Raw genomic sequence first — 27,123 nt, forward strand, 5'->3', positions numbered from 1 at the left:
CAGACTGTAGCAAGATGGCGGATCTTCAGGTGTCGGTCGGTGCTGCTGGCGGTTCAGGAACGGTAAATACTATGCGGTACCTCCTGGTTTTCTAGAACAAGGCGTGTGGGGTAGCGGAGATTCGCAGACACCAAAGAGGCACTCTAAAAGCCACAATTGTGTCTCTAGTGGTATCTGTTTACTTGATGTGTTCGCCAGCATAAACCCCACCCCTGGGTCTTGATTGGCTAGGTTATGCACGCGGAAGTAATGCCTGAGCCTTCGTTGTGTTTTTGTGGGATGTGTTGTTGCTGGTCATGCTCTGTGTTTTATGCGGTTTAGTATCCTAAATTAACACCTTAGGAGCTCGTAAACAAACCTCCCCAGTGCTGCGCTGTCCATTATCCAGTGCTGAACTGGACGTCCAGCGGTCGCACGCAGCACTGGGGAGGTAGTGCCCGTGACGACCGTTGGCCGACGGCAGCACCTAAAGGGTTAATAGTAGTAACACAACTGCGAAAGGACGAGCTTACCGACTGGAAAAATATGGATAAGTCTGAAAAATATGGACAAGTCTCTTTATTTTAAAAGCCGGTCCTTTTGAAAAAATATCCGGAGTATGATGTTTGGTTTTTGCAGGGCTCATGTCCTAAAACAAGAAGGGGGGAGGGGGGGGAAGAGGAGGAGGGGACTCACCAAGAATGGGTGTGGCATTACAGAAAGTGATATCACTGTGTGTAAGCGCTAGGGGGGGGCGGGGCGTTCTGTATGTATGTGTGTGTGTGTGCGTGCGTGTGCATGCGTGGCTGCGGGGGGGGGTTCTCTATGTGTGTGCGTGTATGCGCGGCGGCGGGGGCGTTCTCTATGTGGGTGCGTGCATGCGCGGCGGCGGCGGGGGGGTGTTCTCTGTGTGTGTGTGTGTGTGAGTGTGTGTATGCGCGGCGGCGGGGGGGGGGGCTGTATGTGTGTGTGCGTGTTTCCAAGGAGCCATGGGAGACAGGAAGCGCGCGTGACCTGATCCGTTTACACGCGCGTGCACATCACTTGTCTCCGGTCTCCCTTGACCCCTTCAAAGCAGAAACGATTACAATAGAGTTTCGCAGCGACTATCGCTTCGCGTTTGGTTCGCAGTGCAAAACCTAAAAAGCAGAAATTAGCAAGTTAACTCTTCCCCTCCTCCCCGGTACTTGTGTAACTTTTTCTCGACTAGAATAAAAGCCTGTTACACCCCAAAATAATGAAAATGTGTGTACTTTTATTACCCACTTGGCATAAGTAGTGCTCAACTTTTTTTGTCCTGCATGCAAATTGGGTGTGAAAAATCAGGTCTGGTAGTGACTACCCAGAACGTAACCCCTTTGTGGGTGCTAACCATATTCCCAAAGGCCACTGATGTGATGGGAAATCTACCAAATTAGTGGATTTTCTGCTTTCAAATACAGTTTAGGGTCAATAAACTGCCTGTTTCCCTATTCAATACCTTGAAAATTCTGACCCTAAAACCATTGTTTTTGGAGCTGCAAGTGTAAATAACTAGGCAAAAAATGTTGTGAACCAGTCCATACATGTAAGGCGTTTTTGTTTGCAGTGCACATTTAATCATTCTCATGTCGATTATCTTGTTACACTATTGTTGCGATCAGGCTAATTTCTATGTTAGGCCATTCTCAACATTCTTTCTTTGGTTCTACATTTTAGCAGTGATCTAGCATTTACCTAATTTTGTTAATGGCAAATACTGCCTTTTTAGGGCAAACCAAATTGGTGTTGTACTGTGTGGGAGAGCTTTGATAACCAGGGATAGCTTTAGAGCAGTGGGACTGGTGCAGCCGCCCTGGGCGCTGACCTGTGGAGGGGACGCTGACCTCAAGGGGGGTGGAGGGGGGGGATGTGTTTAGCAATAACTTAAGATTGGAGAAATGAGGGGCACTTTTGCCCAGTGGTCGTGAGAGAATCCAGGGAGGTGGTCATGAGGTGTGAGGGCGCCAAAAATTATTGTCACATCAGGCACCACCAGCGCTAAAGCCGTCCCTGTTGATAACTAAAATGCCTGCATTGATTCTATCTATGGCTTGTGTATTACCATCACCTTTTGGAATGTTACTAATTGCTGCATTTTTAGTTACTCATAATTGCTATTTACAAGCTCTTCTAAATTTTCGGGCAAAGTTTGTGTCCACCTTTCGGTCTCAGTTTTTATTTTTTCGCTCGAGACCTAGTTTTTAGCGGTCTTTGAAAGACCCATTGTCTGCAATACCAGTATTTGAGTGGATTTTGAGTCAGCCTATTGATTAGAATTGGTTGTATTTCTTGTCGGTCTCAGTTGCTTGCTTCTTATTCAAGGACTTTCATTCCTCTTCTTGTGGTTGTCCTTCTCCTGGATCAATGCCTCTTTACCATTCTTTTGATTGGGTGACTGTTATGCTTTGCAGGTAGCGGTCACCATAGGCTGCCTCATACTCTCCCGAACAACTGCAAAAAGGGAGCCGATGCGTGGATGCACTACCATTATTACTGGTAATACTGCCTGACATTTGCACTTTTCAGGTGGCTAAATCTTTTATTTAGAAACCTTGGAATATTTTTTTCTGTTTTAATTGTACTCTTTGCACGCCTGAAACAGTACTGCATTGAATCGGATTGGGGAAGTTGGGCTAGGCGAGGTCCTGTGCGGAATAGAGCATTTTGCTTATTTCTGGTCAGCCATTTTGGTCGAGCCTTCAATCCTTTGCAGGTAGCGATCTAGTGGCTGCCATATGTTCACCCGAATGAGTACAAAAATGGAGCCGATTCATGGACGCACGCGGATGGCCCCCAAAGACAAGCATGTCTATGCCTGGATGGCGCCATGGGCCAGAAACACTGCCTCCTGATGGAGGAAAAAAGGACGACCTATTCACTGTGCTTGCGGTTACCTCTAAGGCAAGTCCTGCATAAACATTGTTTACACTTCTGGTCCATGAAAGGCTGTATAGCGGCCGTAGGCGCACAAAAGGCAAGCCCGTCCGAATCCGGCAGGGGTTAGGATTCCTGCCCTTTTTAGGACAGACAGGTTCAACTATTCATTGTCCTCCATGAAATGATTTAACAGGTTGGCCGATTAAGCCGGTCACTCCTTGGACCCGTCTAATTTACTGGGCGAAAGCCCTATCTGTAATTTTACTTTAAAAATGACAGAGGCAAAGGCACTGGAAGAGGCACCCAAATTACTAAAGAATAGTGAACCTACCGTGCAAAGTTAGCAAACTCAAAGGTGGCACGTGTTTTTAGACATCTGTAGATCGCTCCTACATTATATAAATCCGAGTTCTTTATCTTCTCAGAAGATTATCATCCAGAGGAGCTACTCCTAATGGCAACATGGTTAAAAGAAGATTCCTGGCCAGATATAGTAGGAGCACTTCCACCCAGCTATTCAATCGCAAGATGCGACCCAGTTGACAGGATTGGGGAAGGGGATGCCATAATAGTTCTAAAGAATCGTGATGGCATGTTTAACCCAGTCACAATTCCAGGCTTTAAAAGCCTCTTATATTCTATTAAGCTCTCTCATTGCTACACATTTTCAGGGATGCACATTTACTGTCCACCAGGAGCAGCCGCAGAGTTTGTGCAGGCCATGCCAGACACTTTGGCGTTTCAGTCTTCAGACAGTCAATGGCATGCTATTAGGTGATCTAAATATCCATTTTGAAGACATATCATGCACTCAGGCCATAAACCTTCGGTAGTACCGCTCATCGGTCCAACTCTCTCGGATACTCACCACCCAAATGCACAAAAAGAGTCCAGTTTCAAATTTATTTTATTTATGATTACGGAACTCCGAAGAGGTCCCTGTTAAATCACAAAATGATATACGTATAAAAGAGATATGGATCCAATTTACAATTGAGTACATATAATAAAATATTCCACTCCACCATGAGATCTGACAATAAAAGGATATTCAAGGTTCAAAAAAACTTTCATTTAACAAAATTCCGACAAGCAGCAACGTGTTATACAGAGCAAAATATAATGTCTTTTGTGCCATCAGTGCAAGAATTTAATACATATAAAATTCATTATGAAAGTGAGGCTCATTTATAATGCCTTATTGGAAACAACGGATCATAACAAAACAGACTAAATGCCCATAGCTAACAAAATTACAGCTGAGCTTTCTACCTTCTCATAGTTAGACAAACTAAGTTTCGCTGCTTGATCCGGCCCCATTAGAAAGGAAATCTTATTGAAAGCAGGAGACACTATGCTCCCGCCTTGATAGATATTTACAATTCCTCTTTGGATAGTTGTAGTGTCTTGGATACTTCGAAACATGCTATTATACGGCCACTATTGAAGAAGCCAACCCTGGACCCTGAAGTTATGGAAATGTACCGACCTATATCACTACTCTCAGCTGTTAGCAAAAGTTTATAGAAACGATAAACAGATAACTTTCAGTATTCCTGGAATCTACCAGTATACTTCGCCCTACTCAAACAGGATGCCGCCCACCCTGTAGTACAGAAACATCGCTCCTGATGGCTACGGACGAACTGAAAAAGGAATTCGATCAGGGTAGACCAGCGACACTTAGTCTTCTTGACTTAAGTATGGCATTTAACACACTTTCTTAGCCCTTCCTAATCTGTCGTTTGGAAGTAGGAATTAGAGGTAGCACCTTAAAATGGCTTAAGTCATTCGTGAGTAAGAGGAGCTTCCAGGTTAGTGACGGGATGCAAATCATCAGCTAAAATGTGGAGTGCAGCAGGACTCCTCCCTGAGCCCCACTCTTTAATCTGTATGTCCTCCCCCTTTCTGATACCATCTGTTCACAAGGTTTTACTTTTGTATCTTACGCTGACGATATGCAGATCATCATCTCTCTATCCCCCAATGTAGGTCCGCCTCCTCAAGACTAAACAGTTGTCTGGAGATGGACTCTTAATTATACATATCATGCAAGGGGGATTTGATTAATTAAGTAGCTTGTCTCCTTTCTGGTGAAGAATTGGCTAGGTAGTTTGGTCTGCCCTGTTCCCATGATGCACTGGGCCAGGGACAGACTAATTTGCATATAGCCAGGTTCTGAGCTGGGATGGGGCAGTGAGCTAAATAACGGTGATGGATCAAGCCCTAATCTTTGGACTGGGTAAGAGTGGTCTGCTTAATTCAGACACTCTGTTCATCACCACCCCATTTTCTGAATCGTAATTAAATAGAAGGCTTGACCTGCCTTATTAATAACCACAAATTGGACATAGTTTTCATTGTGGTCTATTCACCTTAGAAATAGCTGGAGAAATTTCCGTAAACAGTTAAGACACCCCATCATAAGATCAAATGTGGTGACCGCAGAAGGCCTTTCACACCTCCCATTACAGGCTTTCTCCTAGTGAAACTGAAAGAAAATGATAAAGTAGATGAACGATAAGGTACAGAGAAAGCTTACCCTCCTTGTGTCCCCCAAGAAGCATGCATCCCATATGATCTTTCACATCTCTGTTTTAAACAAGTCTACACGGTAGAGGGATTAATTAAATTCTCAAGGCTGTGCTACATGCACCGGGTTTCAACAGGGCACAGATCACAGAAATTCAAGGAGATTATTACACGTTTTCCTACTGAATAATTTGACAGGGAACCAATCAAAAATGGCAAGTTTCTAAATCTTAAAACCTACTTAGGATCATGAAGCATGAGGACATATCCAAATGCAAGAGTTTAGGGTTAAAACAACATTAATGGCAATCACCGTTCGGGTGATTTAGAGGCGCCAAACAGTTTTAGCAAGCATCAAAACACCTATTCTCTCAAAAGAGCAAAGCTGGAAATCCCTATTCGAGTCAAACCTGCACTTATCAGGCAGCACAGCAAAAGATTCATCTGAAACACCTACAAATGTGGTATGGGTAGTTCAACTTGGTGCTATTTGACCTTCTAAGACTGAAATTAGTAAATCCAAATTATTTCTACTTTATAATCGTCCAAAACTAATTATATGCAGCTTCCCACCGTCTTTCTAGTCACAACTATTAAAAATCTCCAACACCGCGGATTTGGGGAATCTAAGGGAATCAACTTAAACTGCAAATGTATACGCTTCTCCGGGTCGAAGAACTGGGACCTAGCTCTGCCACCAGACTATAGAAAATAAAATTTAAAACAAAAAGACTTGGGTGTAATTTGGTCCAACTGTCTCCTTTGTTGTAAAAGACACTATCAACTTAGAATAATAAGGGGAGGGTGAAAAAGGAGATGTACCTGAGCACACTGGGTCTCATTTTTGATACCCAGATCTTGTATGGATGACAAGGACAAGCTTTCCTCATCTTGTTTCTATGATCAGGAGAGCCATCCCTCGTCACAGTGCCCTTCTGTAAAAGAGTCGTCCAAACGCTCATTCTGCCTCGGATAGACAACTATAAACCTCTGTCAATCAAACTCCCAGCATACTTAAAGGCAAGACTAGAGCGCATTGAAAATGCTGTGGCCAATCTAATTCTTGGCATCAACAGAAGCTCTATGATTATGGCATAATCGCTGCTCCCGGTACCGGCTACCCATTCAAAAGTGCAGTGTGTTTAAGGCCCTCTGTCTATGACAGAAGGCTCTTCATGGGCCCTAACATTGGTACGTGACCTATTTTTACTCCTTATGCTCCCCCCTGAAACAAACATTCAAATATAGCAATCATTCTGGTTGAATCTAAAAAGTAATGGGTCTTGTTTTTGATGCTGTGTCTTCTCAGGAATCACTCCTAAAGCCAATTACTTTAACCAGCATCTTTGAGCAATGACACTAAGCTTTTAAGAAGCATTTTTCTGACAACGTACCCTTTTTCTGATTAGGTGACACCTATTCCTTTTGGTGCCAAGTCAGCCTTTTCCTGGTTAAAAGTGTTCTATACAAATTCTTATTCATTTATTCACACAGTGACTGCAGCCGGCCCAGAGCAACATGCTGCCCATGAATTCCCAACACCACATCAGATATAATGTCCTGCCGGCAGTGCTCGATGAGACTACAACCCAACCTGACAAGTCTTGCAGACACAGTCACTTTGACAAAATCAATGACTGCCGCCTGCAAATCTCTGTTCTCACTCATTATAACAAGGACCAATGAGATGAATTTAAATGCTGCTATTGCCTTGTCAATAGCAAACAGTGGATGCCCGTTTTCACAGCACTATGTCGGTCTGGCATTTTTCCTCACTTTTTGTGGATCTCACCTCAAGCGGGTGGGGGCAGTGGAGTGGGTAGGGGACGAAATGGAAGAGAGCCGAGGAAGGGGCAACGGTCCAGGACAAGCTGGCAAAGCTAAGTGAGATAATGAGCCCCGACTCCACTACTGGGCAAGGAGGAAGATCTGTAGGAGGCTTCTTCACCCCTATTTCTCCCCCATTTGCCTACCATTCTGTTTGATTTGGGTGATTATCAGTGATTGGGCAAACTGCAGAATTGGGTGTGATGGGTGTGATCAACATACAAAGTGCTTCTAGGTCCAGAATTAATTTTACCCAAAACTCCATCACTCAGCTTTGTCTGAGCTCACAGACTATTGTATCTTACAACCAATCCTCAAGATGCCAGACCAATAAGTAAAACAATTTTGGCTTGCAACACAATTCTCACCTAATGTCAACCCAATCCAGTCCGATGACCAGTCCTCTCCACCCACCTCCGAACCAACACCGCTCTCTAACAACCTTTGCGCCTGGAACCCAATCACCACTGAAGACACCGTCCGCCTAATGAACTCCACTGACTCGGGATCGCCAACCGACTCATGTCCCCATCACATTTTCAACAAAGCAGACTCCATTATCGCACCCCATCTCCGTGAAGTCATCAACTGCTCCTTCAACTCCGCTACCTTCCCGGAAAGCTGGAAACATGCCGAACTCAGCGCCCTTCTGAAGAAACCCACAGCAGACCCCACTGAACTTAAGAACTACCGCCCCGTCTCGCTCCTCCCATTCCCTGCCAAAGTCATTGAGAAAGTCGTCAACAGTCAGCTTGCCGCCTTCCTCGAATCCAACAAATCCCTGGACCCCTCACAGTCCGGCTTCCGAGCCAAACACAGCACCGAAACCGCCCTCATCGCAGCAACAGACGACATTCAAACTCTACTGGACAACGGAGAAACAGCTGCCCTCATCCTACTGGACCTCTCCGCAGCATTCGACACAGTCTGTCATAGCACCCTCATACAACGCCTCAGCAATGTCGGAATACAAGGAAAAGCATTGGACTGGATCATCTCGTTCCTCGCCGGAAGAACCCCGAGAGTCCGCCTCCCCCCTTTCAGATCAGAGGCTACCGAAGTCATCTGCGGTGTACCACAAGGATCATTACTCAGTCCCACCCTCTTCAACTTGGACAAAACGGAAGTCCTCATCTTAGGTTCATCCCCCGCTGCCTAGGACGACTCATGGTGGCCACCGGCCCTGGGAACCGCACCCATACCTAAGGACCACGCACGTAACCTAGGCTTCATCCTGGACTCCTCCCTCTCGATGACCAGACAAGTCAACGCCGTCTCATCATCATGCTTCAACACCCTACGCATGCTCAAAAAAATCTTCCGCTGGATCCCCACCGAAACAAGAAAGACTATCACCCACGCACTGGTCACAAGCCGACTAGATTACGGAAACACCCTTTACGCCGGAACCACAGCCAAACTACAGAAAAAACTCCAACGCATCCAAAACGCATCAGCCAGACTCATCCTAGACATCCCCCGCCAAGCTCACATCTCCGGCCACCTGAAAGATCTCCACTGGCTCCCCGTCAACAAGAGAATAACGTTCCGTCTCCTCACCCATGCACACAAAGCCCTCTACGACCTAGGACCCGAATGCCTCAACACGCGACTGTCCTTCTACACCCCCACCCGCCAACTACGATCGTCCAATCAAGCCCTCGCCGCAATTCCGCGCATCCATAGATCCACCATGGGGGGGGGGGGGGGGGGGGGAAGAGATCCTTCTCCTAAGTAGCGGCCAAAACCTGGAATTCTCTCCCCACCTCGCCTTACACAGAACCACCTCTCCTTCAGAAAGCAACTAAAAACTTGGATATTCGATAAGTAATGTACCCCCCCTCCCCCAAGCGCCTTGAGACCCTCTGGGTGAGTAGTGCGCTATACAAATTTTTGAACTTGAACTACAGCCCTTTGCATATGAATACACAAAAAAATCAGCAGTATGCTGTTCAGAATCACCACAGCAATTAGAGTTAGAACAAGCATTTGCAATGCAATAGGTCTCGCAGTTAGAGTTAGAGCCATTGGCATTGTAAATGGCAATGCCTTTTATTTATGTGTTGGTTTTTAAAACGTAAATAAAAGGCAGTCAATTACAATGCCAATAGTTTAAACTCTCGCAAATGTGAGACCTATTGTATTGCAAATGCTTGTTTTCTCATCCTGACACTCACTACGGCTCTTCGGCTCTGTCTGCAACTTCTCCAAATCAGATATGTTGTAGGGACCACGGTGTCAAAGGTGAGAGTATTGTCTTATAACTAGGAAGCTGGGTACTTTGTATAAGAATGTAAGTTAGGCCCCGCGCTTCCTTGACCTTCTGGTATAGGTTGGACAAGATACAGCTGACACAGATGGTAATAGTTTGATTTAGCCAGACACTTGATTACATAATTATTACACGAAGCCGAGTGGTCATTATCCTCGCACAGGATGTGTGTTCTCTACAAGCCACAGCCGCTTATGTTGTCAGTGTTGGCAAGACTGCTGTTGAAGGACTGTTGGTGTCATGAACCATGCCTGCAACCCCGACTCACCTTTGACCCGAGACACTCCTCTTCATGCAGAAACGCAGGGGTTGTGTTTCTCGCCGCTTATGAGGTCTGTGTTGGCAAGACTGCTGTTCAAGGACTGTTGGTGTCATGAACCATGCCTGCAACCCCGACTCACCTTTGACCCGAGACACTCCTCTTCATGCAATAACGCAGAGAACAATACGCTAGATGTACTACTATGTGTTATCGGCGAACAGAAACTTATTTTCCACAAAAGAAAGCTCACGAAATCAATTTAAGGTTGGTAACAGCGACTGGTCACAATCATGGGGATAGTGAACTACAAGAGTCCCCAGATAACTGTGGCCGGTTTTAAATAAAAACAAGGTTTGTGTGGCAGAAAATGCCGCCGGAATTCTGCCGCGTCCGGACCGGAAGTCAGGCAATGTCGCCTGTGACGGGGGCGGGGCCGCGTACGGACCGGAAGAGGAGGCAGGCGGAGTAAATGCGTATCGCGGCCCGGGGCTCCTGTGAGCAGTGGAGAGCCCCGGGGCCGCCAGCAGGAGGTTGCTCAAGTGTTGCGAGGCTCCCTTGACCAAGAGGGTGCCCCGGGAAACGAGCTGGCAAGAGCCGCAGCATGAACTCTGCGGAGGGGGCACGAGGCACATGCCCGGTGCCTGCCCCTGCCGCGTGCTGAGGGCGGAGTCCCCAGAGATTGGCCCGGTAAGTTAAAAAGGGCTGGGGGGGGGGGTCTTGGTGCACTTGTGTGTGTGTGTATGTGTGCGGGGGGGGGGTGGCGGTGCACTCGTGTGTGTGTGTGTGTGTGCGCGCGAGTGTATGTGTGCGGGGGTGTGTGTCTGTATGTGCGTGCATGCCCGCTCGTGTGTGTGTCTGTGTGTATGCGCATGCATGTATGGTGTTTGCCACTGTTTGCAATCAGTTGCCACACCGACTACTGCTTGTGCCTTTGCTGTCCACTAGTCCTTGCCTACCATCTGTTCTTTGTATGTACCTTCTGTCCCTCTGCTGTCTACTAGTCCTTGCCTACCATCTGTTCTTTGTATGTATGTTCCCTGCTTATGCTTCAATAGTATGCTTATGCCACTGCTTTCTACTTCTGCCGCTATTCAATGCATAACTTGTGACGCTATTCAATGCATGTCTCTATGTTCTCTGCTTGTGCCTCTATTCCATGCTTGTATCTCCATTCTATACTTGCTTGTGCCTCTGCTGTCCACTAGCCCTTGCTTACCATCTGTTCCTTGTATGTACCTTTGTCTCCTGCTTATGCTTTTATTGTATACTTGTGCCACTGTTTTCTACTTCTGCAGCTATTCAATGCATGTCTCTATATTCTCTACTCATCTTCATTCTATGCTTCTATTGTATGCTTGTGCCACTATTCGCAATCAGTTGCCACACTGACCACTGCTTGTGCCTCTGCTGTCCACTAATCCTTGCCTACCATCTGTTCTTTGTATGTACCTTTGTTCCCTGCTTATGCTTCAATACTATGCTTGTGCCACTGTTTTCTACTTGTGCCGCTATTCAATGCATGACTTATGCCACTCTTCAATGCATGTCTCTATGTTCTCTGCTTGTGCCTCTATTCCATGCTTCTGCTTGTGCCTCTATTCCATGCTTGCTTGTGCCTCTGCTGTCCCTCTACTGTCCACTAGTCCTTGCCTACCATCTGTTCTTTGTATGTACCTTTGTTCCCTGCTTATGCTTCAATAGTATGCTTATGCCACGGTTTTCTACTTGTGCCGCTATTCAATGCATTACTTGTGCCGCTATTCAATGCATGTCTCTATGTTCTCTGCTTCTGCGTTTTATTAAACAACGTGTCATCTTAAAGCACATCTCTCTTCTCTGCCTCTGCACACATTAAAGCACGTGTTTTTAAAGCAAACGCGCAGCATTTTCTCAAATAACGCCACACTATATAACTACATCTTTATAAACGGCGTCGCCATTTAGCTGCTTTCGGAACACCTTACGATATAGAGCATTTTCGATCATGCCATTAAACACGCTGCTTTTTATTAAAGAACAGACCCTTTAGGCAAACACGCAGCATTTCCTTAAACAACGTCGCTGATGTCCTGAAACACGCTGCTTTCGGAACACCTTACGATATGGTGCATTTTCGATCATGCCATGAAACACGCTGCTTAAAAGAAACTGAAAGTTACACGTTTACCCGCACTCTAAACGCGCATTGCAAGAAACCTGCAACAAAGTCAATTGAGCGCTCGTACTTGTGCGCGTGCCAGTTTCAAATCGCCTCCAAGGAGATGCGTGCGGCCAGGATTGTCTCCTGGAAAGCAGACACGCCGACAAAAGGTCTCTGGCGAGAACGCGCTTCCGCGCGCTTAGCCGAGACCTAAAAAGCATATATACCGGTCAAAAGTTATAGCATCTTGAGTCAAAATCAACCTACACACCAAATCGATCTGGTGGAAGACCATAAAATACTGAAGCACTAATTTCTACTGCTGAAACAGCAGCAGCTACAATAGAGATGGGAGACAGTGAAAATGTAGTGGTATGAACAGCTGTGACCAACAGGGAAGGAGAAATCACAGGAACAGTACAATTGGAAAGGTGCATTTCGAGAGCAGCTCAAGGCGACCAAGCTGAAATGTTTTCGGGAAAAAAAGTTGCAATTAATTTAATCTTTCTTAGACATGAACTGAAGAGAGTGAAGTGAAGAACCACAAGAGGATGGGAGCTATTCTGCTGTACCCAATCAAACTGCAGTTATGGCAGGTCAATCCTCAAGTGAAATCCCTAAAATGATTCCACCCTAGAAGTAACCTGATGGCACAGACAAACTAGCTGTACATTCTTCTTACTATTCCTGAACTCATCATGATGTCTGCATTAATACACAAAAGCCAAGAGAAGACTTATACCCAACCCACAAAGGTGGAGCCCTGGTGTGGGTGCTTATGAAGACGCCTCAAGACACACAAAACAGTAATCTAAATGTCTTTGTCCAAATATATCAAAGTACCTTTATTGTTTTAGTCGAAATAGCAATACAATAAAAATGCATTATAATTTATGATGTGCAAAATGACTAACAGTTGTTGCAATGTAAATATCGAAACTCCATTCAATACTGCATTCAACACATTTATATAAATGCAACTCATTAAAAAAATCTAATAAGACAATCTTGATTTAAAACCCCAATTTTATGATGTAACCACAGATATTAAAACACAAACCTAATATAAAAGTTACTCATAATTTAACGGTGTACATTCATGCTGTTTTTAAGGAACTTTCTAGAGTCAGAAAAGCGGCCAGTAGAAAAAAACACGTTGTACCCTTCAGCAGCCAAATAATCCTGGCTCGTCTCAAATGAGATCTTGTTGCTTTCCATGCTGAGTAAATATATGCCGCAACTGCAAGGTTCATTTCCCTTGAGTCCCTCTTGTAACAAAGTTTGAGGGCTTCCTTGTAGCACTGCGTGTTATATTTTAGAAACAAGGGACACAAAAAGTACCTTCTGTGTAGCAAGGTGTTGTACGTTGAAGCATGAAATAAACTATTGTCTCGAAGCCTCCCGGGGCACCGGTACAGGTGTCTGAAATGTTGTCCACAGGCCTAGACCGTTTTTTAGTGAACAATGATACCTGCTAAGTACCAAGCTCAAACGTATCGAGAAATCAAGGTGTTCATTGAAGGCCAAGAAAATGAGCTGGGGATTGCAGGAGAAACTATGGAAGGTAACAGACAATAGAGGTTTCCCCACAGAAAAAGAGCAAAAACAACCTGATGGACACAGCACATTGTGTCACAATTGGAGCTCATAAGAACAGGATACAAGATAATTATGTAAATACAATTGTGGTCACTACTGCCATGCCACTGGAACAGAGGTCTAATTCCCCACACAGTAAATCAACACTTTAGCTCCCAAAGTCAACCATTGTTTCAAATTCCAACTCCTGTACATTAACTTTATAGCTAATGTGAAGCTTTCCCATGCCTCTGGAATGATCTTAAGCAATTTTACCCAGATTTTAGACTCTTTTTAGATATTCGATGATAATAATATCAGAGTATACCACAACAAAATAACTTTTAGGAGAATACCTGGAACACAATTTGGCAAACTGTTGAAAAGCACTGAAACAAGGAAATTGTGGCAATTCGCTAGATAAATGAGTTTAAAACGATATGAGCAAGTTTGCTAAGTACGTTCAGAAACATAAAGCATGGCAAAAAATAAGGTTTAAAAAAAAAAAAAAAACAAGACTAACTAAAATTAGACTCTGTTTTAACTTCCTGAACGTTAATTGTATTTGAAGCTGTCAAATGTGTTGAGCAGGGGGAAGAAGCAATTTAACAAACAGGAAATCAACATCACCAAACCGTTACCTCCCCACACCCTTTCAATTTTAGCATTTAAACTGAAATCGATAGTAAGCACAGATGGGGGGGCTCTAAAAATGTAGGGACCAGCCAGCAGATGTCATTGAGAATGGGTTTTAAATTAAACTGAATGCGATTTAGGAGCAGTTTCGTAAATATACCAAATCTAGACATGGACACATTTTAGACAGGAACAAACTGACCGCAAGCTACGAGTTTTAACACCCAAACACTCCACGTGAGAAATTAATGCTTCTCAAATGTGTGAATTGAAAAGCAATGTTAATATAAAGCCAAATTGCACAAATTCAAGAGAGATGGGTATGGGTCGAATCCTACCGTGTAAAATGCTTTAAAAAAATCATATTATCTTTTGTAACTCACTCTGAATGCAAGTGTGCGGTTAGGTAGTATTTTACATTTGAGACTGGCTGTCCAAATTCTAACGTAAACTTAACAGAACATCAACGCATGCCGGTAAATGCTACCCAAATTCACAACGGAATGAAGCATTTTCGAAACAAAGTATTAATAAAAGGTCAGTGGCAATACTAAAAGACTGAAGGGAAATCTAGATAACAATCCATTTATGCGCTCAAAAAGTGCCCTGGATTCAATGGTCACATTCAAGAGAATGCTCTTACAAACTCAGATGGAAAGAGCTGGTGAAAAAAACGAAGGTGGCAAGCCACTTTCAGATTTTAATTTAAGGATAAAATATCCAGAAAATTAAAATATGAATTTGTTCCTATACTCACTCGTTTTTAGGTCTCGGCTAGCGTGGCTGCGCACATGTGCAGCCGCTCAGCGAGATTTTGTGTTTCGGAGTAGCTTCAGTAAAGGGCTTTAAGCCCCGCCCCTCCGTTCTATTGGCTGGCATCACCGTTTATGCTAAACGGTGGACAGCCATTGGAAAAGAGCTCTTTTTGACGTGTACTTTAGACTTTTTCAGCCAGCCCACTTGGACGGGCTCGCCTGCTTTCCTTCTGAAGTAAAAGGTTTCTTATCTTTATGGGGCCATGTGTTTCAACACATGGCGCCATAAAGACAAGCTCCACTGCGTCTTTATTTTTGCATCTCGCTTTCACTTTCACGATGCAAAAATAAACCGTAGCTGCCTGGCGAGCGCTTGTTTTAAAGCACACATCCCTGCAGCAGAATGCAATAAACTGTGGCTGCCTGGCGAGCGCTGGTTTCAAAGCACACATCCCTGCAGCAGAATGTGGCCCTCCTTTCCTCAAGGCCTGTGTGTTTTCTGGAGTCGTGTACAGAATTGACCCCCTTCCCCCGCCCCAGTAACAGTGCGTTGCGTATAGTGCGTGATGCTCAGTGCTTGCTCTGCTCACCACGAAGGCGCGGCGGAGATAAGCCCGGCTGTGTGCATTTCTCAGACACACGTTTCTGTGTGTGTGTATATAAAATACTGTTTTCCTATAGTGACAATGTGCACACTTTATTGTTTTCCACTTGTGCTTACAGCAGAAGAGATGAGAGAGGACACCTGTAAACAGAAGACAGATATTGGCCTGTCTAAAATTAATGTGTACACAATACTGAAAAAAACATGCAAAGGGCGCTGTATCACACAGAACGTCAGTTTACACCAGGGGGCGTGGGGCTCTCGTTGTATTAAAGACAATTGGTGAAGTTCCCGTTTGCACTTAAAATCAGTCAGACTAGGAACAATAAGAAACAAATGCGCGGGTGTAATTTTCGGGACGGAAACCCGGAGGAGGCGATTTTCTAATAACATAACATGTGTATTTGTAAAGCACACGTTCACCACTACGGGTATCTTGGCGCTGAATAACAGATGTTTGTTGTTACCCAACTCAATGGTACTCATTTATCGACCTCAGATGGATGAAAGGCTGAGTGGACCCGCTGGGATTTGAACCTGTGACCAGGAGGTCGAACACAGGCCCCTGCAGTAGACGCATTAGTCCACTGGGCCACCAGACCCGGCTAATGACGTTCAAAACGAAAAGTAATTAATATCGCCTCTTCCCAGTGGATGGGAACAAAACATTTTAAAGAAAGGGAAAAAAATGTATCATAGATACATTTTTTTTATTGAGGGTGAAAAGTTTGTCTCATACACATTTGAATTATTTCCAAACAAATAGTTATTACCACAGAGAAAATAAAACAGCTAGGGGGTTGTGCAAAAAGTTTCGAAATGATTTAACTTGTAAAAAATGCCCTGTTCGTATACTGCGTTTGGTTGGAAGAGTGTGGACAAACTAAGTTTCGCTGCTTGATCCGGCCCCATTAGAAAGGAAATCTTATTGAAAGCAGGAGACACTATGCTCCCGCCTTGATAGATATTTACAATTCCTCTTTGGATAGTTGTAGTGTCTTGGATACTTCGAAACATGCTATTATACGGCCACTATTGAAGAAGCCAACCCTGGACCCTGAAGTTATGGAAATGTACCGACCTATATCACTACTCTCAGCTGTTAGCAAAAGTTTATAGAAACGATAAACAGATAACTTTCAGTATTCCTGGAATCTACCAGTATACTTCGCCCTACTCAAACAGGATGCCGCCCACCCTGTAGTACAGAAACATCGCTCCTGATGGCTACGGACGACCTGAAAAAGGAATTCGATCAGGGTAGACCAGCGACACTTAGTCTTCTTGACTTAAGTATGGCATTTAACACACTTTCTTAGCCCTTCCTAATCTGTCGTTTGGAAGTAGGAATTAGAGGTAGCACCTTAAAATGGCTTAAGTCATTCGTGAGTAAGAGGAGCTTCCAGGTTAGTGACGGGATGCAAATCATCAGCTAAAATGTGGAGTGCAGCAGGACTCCTCCCTGAGCCCCACTCTTTAATCTGTATGTCCTCCCCCTTTCTGATACCATCTGTTCACAAGGTTTTACTTTTGTATCTTACGCTGACGATATGCAGATCATCATCTCTCTATCCCCCAATGTAGGTCCGCCTCCTCAAGACTAAACAGTTGTCTGGAGATGGACTCTTAATTATACATATCATGCAAGGGGGATTTGATTAATTAAGTAGCTTGTCTCCTTTCTGGTGAAGAATTGGCTAGGTAGTTTGGTCTGCCCTGTTCCCATGATGCACTGGGCCAGGGACAGACTAATTTGCATATAGCCAGGTTCTGAGCTGGGATGGGGCAGTGAGCTAAATAACGGTGATGGATCAAGCCCTAATCTTTGGACTGGGTAAGAGTGGTCTGCTTAATTCAGACACTCTGTTCATCACCACCCCATTTTCTGAATCGTAATTAAATAGAAGGCTTGACCTGCCTTATTAATAACCACAAATTGGACATAGTTTTCATTGTGGTCTATTCACCTTAGAAATAGCTGGAGAAATTTCCGTAAACAGTTAAGACACCCCATCATAAGATCAAATGTGGTGACCGCAGAAGGCCTTTCACACCTCCCATTACAGGCTTTCTCCTAGTGAAACTGAAAGAAAATGATAAAGTAGATGAACGATAAGGTACAGAGAAAGCTTACCCTCCTTGTGTCCCCCAAGAAGCATGCATCCCATATGATCTTTCACATCTCTGTTTTAAACAAGTCTACACGGTAGAGGGATTAATTAAATTCTCAAGGCTGTGCTACATGCACCGGGTTTCAACAGGGCACAGATCACAGAAATTCAAGGAGATTATTACACGTTTTCCTACTGAATAATTTGACAGGGAACCAATCAAAAATGGCAAGTTTCTAAATCTTAAAACCTACTTAGGATCATGAAGCATGAGGACATATCCAAATGCAAGAGTTTAGGGTTAAAACAACATTAATGGCAATCACCGTTCGGGTGATTTAGAGGCGCCAAACAGTTTTAGCAAGCATCAAAACACCTATTCTCTCAAAAGAGCAAAGCTGGAAATCCCTATTCGAGTCAAACCTGCACTTATCAGGCAGCACAGCAAAAGATTCATCTGAAACACCTACAAATGTGGTATGGGTAGTTCAACTTGGTGCTATTTGACCTTCTAAGACTGAAATTAGTAAATCCAAATTATTTCTACTTTATAATCGTCCAAAACTAATTATATGCAGCTTCCCACCGTCTTTCTAGTCACAACTATTAAAAATCTCCAACACCGCGGATTTGGGGAATCTAAGGGAATCAACTTAAACTGCAAATGTATACGCTTCTCCGGGTCGAAGAACTGGGACCTAGCTCTGCCACCAGACTATAGAAAATAAAATTTAAAACAAAAAGACTTGGGTGTAATTTGGTCCAACTGTCTCCTTTGTTGTAAAAGACACTATCAACTTAGAATAATAAGGGGAGGGTGAAAAAGGAGATGTACCTGAGCACACTGGGTCTCATTTTTGATACCCAGATCTTGTATGGATGACAAGGACAAGCTTTCCTCATCTTGTTTCTATGATCAGGAGAGCCATCCCTCGTCACAGTGCCCTTCTGTAAAAGAGTCGTCCAAACGCTCATTCTGCCTCGGATAGACAACTATAAACCTCTGTCAATCAAACTCCCAGCATACTTAAAGGCAAGACTAGAGCGCATTGAAAATGCTGTGGCCAATCTAATTCTTGGCATCAACAGAAGCTCTATGATTATGGCATAATCGCTGCTCCCGGTACCGGCTACCCATTCAAAAGTGCAGTGTGTTTAAGGCCCTCTGTCTATGACAGAAGGCTCTTCATGGGCCCTAACATTGGTACGTGACCTATTTTTACTCCTTATGCTCCCCCCTGAAACAAACATTCAAATATAGCAATCATTCTGGTTGAATCTAAAAAGTAATGGGTCTTGTTTTTGATGCTGTGTCTTCTCAGGAATCACTCCTAAAGCCAATTACTTTAACCAGCATCTTTGAGCAATGACACTAAGCTTTTAAGAAGCATTTTTCTGACAACGTACCCTTTTTCTGATTAGGTGACACCTATTCCTTTTGGTGCCAAGTCAGCCTTTTCCTGGTTAAAAGTGTTCTATACAAATTCTTATTCATTTATTCACACAGTGACTGCAGCCGGCCCAGAGCAACATGCTGCCCATGAATTCCCAACACCACATCAGATATAATGTCCTGCCGGCAGTGCTCGATGAGACTACAACCCAACCTGACAAGTCTTGCAGACACAGTCACTTTGACAAAATCAATGACTGCCGCCTGCAAATCTCTGTTCTCACTCATTATAACAAGGACCAATGAGATGAATTTAAATGCTGCTATTGCCTTGTCAATAGCAAACAGTGGATGCCCGTTTTCACAGCACTATGTCGGTCTGGCATTTTTCCTCACTTTTTGTGGATCTCACCTCAAGCGGGTGGGGGCAGTGGAGTGGGTAGGGGACGAAATGGAAAAGAGCCGAGGAAGGGGCAACGGTCCAGGACAAGCTGGCAAAGCTAAGTGAGATAATGAGCCCCGACTCCACTACTGGGCAAGGAGGAAGATCTGTAGGAGGCTTCTTCACCCCTATTTCTCCCCCATTTGCCTACCATTCTGTTTGATTTGGGTGATTATCAGTGATTGGGCAAACTGCAGAATTGGGTGTGATGGGTGTGATCAACATACAAAGTGCTTCTAGGTCCAGAATTAATTTTACCCAAAACTCCATCACTCAGCTTTGTCTGAGCTCACAGACTATTGTATCTTACAACCAATCCTCAAGATGCCAGACCAATAAGTAAAACAATTTTGGCTTGCAACACAATTCTCACCTAATGTCAACCCAATCCAGTCCGATGACCAGTCCTCTCCACCCACCTCCGAACCAACACCGCTCTCTAACAACCTTTGCGCCTGGAACCCAATCACCACTGAAGACACCGTCCGCCTAATGAACTCCACTGACTCGGGATCGCCAACCGACTCATGTCCCCATCACATTTTCAACAAAGCAGACTCCATTATCGCACCCCATCTCCGTGAAGTCATCAACTGCTCCTTCAACTCCGCTACCTTCCCGGAAAGCTGGAAACATGCCGAACTCAGCGCCCTTCTGAAGAAACCCACAGCAGACCCCACTGAACTTAAGAACTACCGCCCCGTCTCGCTCCTCCCATTCCCTGCCAAAGTCATTGAGAAAGTCGTCAACAGTCAGCTTGCCGCCTTCCTCGAATCCAACAAATCCCTGGACCCCTCACAGTCCGGCTTCCGAGCCAAACACAGCACCGAAACCGCCCTCATCGCAGCAACAGACGACATTCAAACTCTACTGGACAACGGAGAAACAGCTGCCCTCATCCTACTGGACCTCTCCGCAGCATTTGACACAGTCTGTCATAGCACCCTCATACAACGCCTCAGCAATGTCGGAATACAAGGAAAAGCATTGGACTGGATCATCTCGTTCCTCGCCGGAAGAACCCCGAGAGTCCGCCTCCCCCCTTTCAGATCAGAGGCTACCGAAGTCATCTGCGGTGTACCACAAGGATCATTACTCAGTCCCACCCTCTTCAACTTGGACAAAACGGAAGTCCTCATCTTAGGTTCATCCCCCGCTGCCTAGGACGACTCATGGTGGCCACCGGCCCTGGGAACCGCACCCATACCTAAGGACCACGCACGTAACCTAGGCTTCATCCTGGACTCCTCCCTCTCGATGACCAGACAAGTCAACGCCGTCTCATCATCATGCTTCAACACCCTACGCATGCTCAAAAAAATCTTCCGCTGGATCCCCACCGAAACAAGAAAGACTATCACCCACGCACTGGTCACAAGCCGACTAGATTACGGAAACACCCTTTACGCCGGAACCACAGCCAAACTACAGAAAAAACTCCAACGCATCCAAAACGCATCAGCCAGACTCATCCTAGACATCCCCCGCCAAGCTCACATCTCCGGCCACCTGAAAGATCTCCACTGGCTCCCCGTCAACAAGAGAATAACGTTCCGTCTCCTCACCCATGCACACAAAGCCCTCTACGACCTAGGACCCGAATGCCTCAACACGCGACTGTCCTTCTACACCCCCACCCGCCAACTACGATCGTCCAATCAAGCCCTCGCCGCAATTCCGCGCATCCATAGATCCACCATGGGGGGGGGGGGGGGGAAGAGATCCTTCTCCTAAGTAGCGGCCAAAACCTGGAATTCTCTCCCCACCTCGCCTTACACAGAACCACCTCTCCTTCAGAAAGCAACTAAAAACTTGGATATTCGATAAGTAATGTACCCCCCCTCCCCCAAGCGCCTTGAGACCCTCTGGGTGAGTAGTGCGCTATACAAATTTTTGAACTTGAACTACAGCCCTTTGCATATGAATACACAAAAAAATCAGCAGTATGCTGTTCAGAATCACCACAGCAATTAGAGTTAGAACAAGCATTTGCAATGCAATAGGTCTCGCAGTTAGAGTTAGAGCCATTGGCATTGTAAATGGCAATGCCTTTTATTTATGTGTTGGTTTTTAAAACGTAAATAAAAGGCAGTCAATTACAATGCCAATAGTTTAAACTCTCGCAAATGTGAGACCTATTGTATTGCAAATGCTTGTTTTCTCATCCTGACACTCACTACGGCTCTTCGGCTCTGTCTGCAACTTCTCCAAATCAGATATGTTGTAGGGACCACGGTGTCAAAGGTGAGAGTATTGTCTTATAACTAGGAAGCTGGGTACTTTGTATAAGAATGTAAGTTAGGCCCCGCGCTTCCTTGACCTTCTGGTATAGGTTGGACAAGATACAGCTGACACAGATGGTAATAGTTTGATTTAGCCAGACACTTGATTACATAATTATTACACGAAGCCGAGTGGTCATTATCCTCGCACAGGATGTGTGTTCTCTACAAGCCACAGCCGCTTATGTTGTCAGTGTTGGCAAGACTGCTGTTGAAGGACTGTTGGTGTCATGAACCATGCCTGCAACCCCGACTCACCTTTGACCCGAGACACTCCTCTTCATGCAGAAACGCAGGGGTTGTGTTTCTCGCCGCTTATGAGGTCTGTGTTGGCAAGACTGCTGTTCAAGGACTGTTGGTGTCATGAACCATGCCTGCAACCCCGACTCACCTTTGACCCGAGACACTCCTCTTCATGCAATAACGCAGAGAACAATACGCTAGATGTACTACTATGTGTTATCGGCGAACAGAAACTTATTTTCCACAAAAGAAAGCTCACGAAATCAATTTAAGGTTGGTAACAGCGACTGGTCACAATCATGGGGATAGTGAACTACAAGAGTCCCCAGATAACTGTGGCCGGTTTTAAATAAAAACAAGGTTTGTGTGGCAGAAAATGCCGCCGGAATTCTGCCGCGTCCGGACCGGAAGTCAGGCAATGTCGCCTGTGACGGGGGCGGGGCCGCGTACGGACCGGAAGAGGAGGCAGGCGGAGTAAATGCGTATCGCGGCCCGGGGCTCCTGTGAGCAGTGGAGAGCCCCGGGGCCGCCAGCAGGAGGTTGCTCAAGTGTTGCGAGGCTCCCTTGACCAAGAGGGTGCCCCGGGAAACGAGCTGGCAAGAGCCGCAGCATGAACTCTGCGGAGGGGGCACGAGGCACATGCCCGGTGCCTGCCCCTGCCGCGTGCTGAGGGCGGAGTCCCCAGAGATTGGCCCGGTAAGTTAAAAAGGGCTGGGGGGGGGGGGTCTTGGTGCACTTGTGTGTGTGTATGTGTGCGGGGGGGGGGTGGCGGTGCACTCGTGTGTGTGTGTGTGTGCGCGCGAGTGTATGTGTGCGGGGGTGTGTGTCTGTATGTGCGTGCATGCCCGCTCGTGTGTGTGTCTGTGTGTATGCGCATGCATGTATGGTGTTTGCCACTGTTTGCAATCAGTTGCCACACCGACTACTGCTTGTGCCTTTGCTGTCCACTAGTCCTTGCCTACCATCTGTTCTTTGTATGTACCTTCTGTCCCTCTGCTGTCTACTAGTCCTTGCCTACCATCTGTTCTTTGTATGTATGTTCCCTGCTTATGCTTCAATAGTATGCTTATGCCACTGCTTTCTACTTCTGCCGCTATTCAATGCATAACTTGTGACGCTATTCAATGCATGTCTCTATGTTCTCTGCTTGTGCCTCTATTCCATGCTTGTATCTCCATTCTATACTTGCTTGTGCCTCTGCTGTCCACTAGCCCTTGCTTACCATCTGTTCCTTGTATGTACCTTTGTCTCCTGCTTATGCTTTTATTGTATACTTGTGCCACTGTTTTCTACTTCTGCAGCTATTCAATGCATGTCTCTATATTCTCTACTCATCTTCATTCTATGCTTCTATTGTATGCTTGTGCCACTATTCGCAATCAGTTGCCACACTGACCACTGCTTGTGCCTCTGCTGTCCACTAATCCTTGCCTACCATCTGTTCTTTGTATGTACCTTTGTTCCCTGCTTATGCTTCAATACTATGCTTGTGCCACTGTTTTCTACTTGTGCCGCTATTCAATGCATGACTTATGCCACTCTTCAATGCATGTCTCTATGTTCTCTGCTTGTGCCTCTATTCCATGCTTCTGCTTGTGCCTCTATTCCATGCTTGCTTGTGCCTCTGCTGTCCCTCTACTGTCCACTAGTCCTTGCCTACCATCTGTTCTTTGTATGTACCTTTGTTCCCTGCTTATGCTTCAATAGTATGCTTATGCCACGGTTTTCTACTTGTGCCGCTATTCAATGCATTACTTGTGCCGCTATTCAATGCATGTCTCTATGTTCTCTGCTTCTGCGTTTTATTAAACAACGTGTCATCTTAAAGCACATCTCTCTTCTCTGCCTCTGCACACATTAAAGCACGTGTTTTTAAAGCAAACGCGCAGCATTTTCTCAAATAACGCCACACTATATAACTACATCTTTATAAACGGCGTCGCCATTTAGCTGCTTTCGGAACACCTTACGATATAGAGCATTTTCGATCATGCCATTAAACACGCTGCTTTTTATTAAAGAACAGACCCTTTAGGCAAACACGCAGCATTTCCTTAAACAACGTCGCTGATGTCCTGAAACACGCTGCTTTCGGAACACCTTACGATATGGTGCATTTTCGATCATGCCATGAAACACGCTGCTTAAAAGAAACTGAAAGTTACACGTTTACCCGCACTCTAAACGTGCATTGCCGCACTCTAAACGCGCATTGCAAGAAACCTGCAACAAAGTCAATTGAGCGCTCGTACTTGTGCGCGTGCCAGTTTCAAATCGCCTCCAAGGAGATGCGTGCGGCCAGGATTGTCTCCTGGAAAGCAGACACGCCGACAAAAGGTCTCTGGCGAGAACGCGCTTCCGCGCGCTTAGCCGAGACCTAAAAAGCATATATACCGGTCAAAAGTTATAGCATCTTGAGTCAAAATCAACCTACACACCAAATCGATCTGGTGGAAGACCATAAAATACTGAAGCACTAATTTCTACTGCTGAAACAGCAGCAGCTACAATAGAGATGGGAGACAGTGAAAATGTAGTGGTATGAACAGCTGTGACCAACAGGGAAGGAGAAATCACAGGAACAGTACAATTGGAAAGGTGCATTTCGAGAGCAGCTCAAGGCGACCAAGCTGAAATGTTTTCGGGAAAAAAAGTTGCAATTAATTTAATCTTTCTTAGACATGAACTGAAGAGAGTGAAGTGAAGAACCACAAGAGGATGGGAGCTATTCTGCTGTACCCAATCAAACTGCAGTTATGGCAGGTCAATCCTCAAGTGAAATCCCTAAAATGATTCCACCCTAGAAGTAACCTGATGGCACAGACAAACTAGCTGTACATTCTTCTTACTATTCCTGAACTCATCATGATGTCTGCATTAATACACAAAAGCCAAGAGAAGACTTATACCCAACCCACAAAGGTGGAGCCCTGGTGTGGGTGCTTATGAAGACGCCTCAAGACACACAAAACAGTAATCTAAATGTCTTTGTCCAAATATATCAAAGTACCTTTATTGTTTTAGTCGAAATAGCAATACAATAAAAATGCATTATAATTTATGATGTGCAAAATGACTAACAGTTGTTGCAATGTAAATATCGAAACTCCATTCAATACTGCATTCAACACATTTATATAAATGCAACTCATTAAAAAAATCTAATAAGACAATCTTGATTTAAAACCCCAATTTTATGATGTAACCACAGATATTAAAACACAAACCTAATATAAAAGTTACTCATAATTTAACGGTGTACATTCATGCTGTTTTTAAGGAACTTTCTAGAGTCAGAAAAGCGGCCAGTAGAAAAAAACACGTTGTACCCTTCAGCAGCCAAATAATCCTGGCTCGTCTCAAATGAGATCTTGTTGCTTTCCATGCTGAGTAAATATATGCCGCAACTGCAAGGTTCATTTCCCTTGAGTCCCTCTTGTAACAAAGTTTGAGGGCTTCCTTGTAGCACTGCGTGTTATATTTTAGAAACAAGGGACACAAAAAGTACCTTCTGTGTAGCAAGGTGTTGTACGTTGAAGCATGAAATAAACTATTGTCTCGAAGCCTCCCGGGGCACCGGTACAGGTGTCTGAAATGTTGTCCACAGGCCTAGACCGTTTTTTAGTGAACAATGATACCTGCTAAGTACCAAGCTCAAACGTATCGAGAAATCAAGGTGTTCATTGAAGGCCAAGAAAATGAGCTGGGGATTGCAGGAGAAACTATGGAAGGTAACAGACAATAGAGGTTTCCCCACAGAAAAAGAGCAAAAACAACCTGATGGACACAGCACATTGTGTCACAATTGGAGCTCATAAGAACAGGATACAAGATAATTATGTAAATACAATTGTGGTCACTACTGCCATGCCACTGGAACAGAGGTCTAATTCCCCACACAGTAAATCAACACTTTAGCTCCCAAAGTCAACCATTGTTTCAAATTCCAACTCCTGTACATTAACTTTATAGCTAATGTGAAGCTTTCCCATGCCTCTGGAATGATCTTAAGCAATTTTACCCAGATTTTAGACTCTTTTTAGATATTCGATGATAATAATATCAGAGTATACCACAACAAAATAACTTTTAGGAGAATACCTGGAACACAATTTGGCAAACTGTTGAAAAGCACTGAAACAAGGAAATTGTGGCAATTCGCTAGATAAATGAGTTTAAAACGATATGAGCAAGTTTGCTAAGTACGTTCAGAAACATAAAGCATGGCAAAAAATAAGGTTTAAAAAAAAAAAAAAAACAAGACTAACTAAAATTAGACTCTGTTTTAACTTCCTGAACGTTAATTGTATTTTGAAGCTGTCAAATGTGTTGAGCAGGGGGAAGAAGCAATTTAACAAACAGGAAATCAACATCACCAAACCGTTACCTCCCCTCACCCTTTCAATTTTAGCATTTAAACTGAAATCGATAGTAAGCACAGATGGGGGGGCTCTAAAAATGTAGGGACCAGCCAGCAGATGTCATTGAGAATGGGTTTTAAATTAAACTGAATGCGATTTAGGAGCAGTTTCGTAAATATACCAAATCTAGACATGGACACATTTTAGACAGGAACAAACTGACCGCAAGCTACGAGTTTTAACACCCAAACACTCCACGTGAGAAATTAATGCTTCTCAAATGTGTGAATTGAAAAGCAATGTTAATATAAAGCCAAATTGCACAAATTCAAGAGAGATGGGTATGGGTCGAATCCTACCGTGTAAAATGCTTTAAAAAAATCATATTATCTTTTGTAACTCACTCTGAATGCAAGTGTGCGGTTAGGTAGTATTTTACATTTGAGACTGGCTGTCCAAATTCTAACGTAAACTTAACAGAACATCAACGCATGCCGGTAAATGCTACCCAAATTCACAACGGAATGAAGCATTTTCGAAACAAAGTATTAATAAAAGGTCAGTGGCAATACTAAAAGACTGAAGGGAAATCTAGATAACAATCCATTTATGCGCTCAAAAAGTGCCCTGGATTCAATGGTCACATTCAAGAGAATGCTCTTACAAACTCAGATGGAAAGAGCTGGTGAAAAAAACGAAGGTGGCAAGCCACTTTCAGATTTTAATTTAAGGATAAAATATCCAGAAAATTAAAATATGAATTTGTTCCTATACTCACTCGTTTTTAGGTCTCGGCTAGCGTGGCTGC

At 44.5% G+C, this 27,123-nt stretch overlaps 1 protein-coding gene across 12 annotated transcripts in view; it reads right to left on the reverse strand.

The window, feature by feature from the left end:
* The window catches only part of PUM1 (pumilio RNA binding family member 1), a 993,892-nt gene that overhangs the window by 962,960 nt on the left and 3,809 nt on the right, over positions 1-27,123 (reverse strand). The gene's annotated exons all lie outside the window — the stretch shown is intronic.

The sequence above is a fragment of the Lissotriton helveticus genome, chromosome 3_1, assembly GCF_964261635.1.
Source record: "Lissotriton helveticus chromosome 3_1, aLisHel1.1, whole genome shotgun sequence".
In the NCBI taxonomy this organism is placed as follows: domain Eukaryota; kingdom Metazoa; phylum Chordata; class Amphibia; order Caudata; family Salamandridae; genus Lissotriton; species Lissotriton helveticus.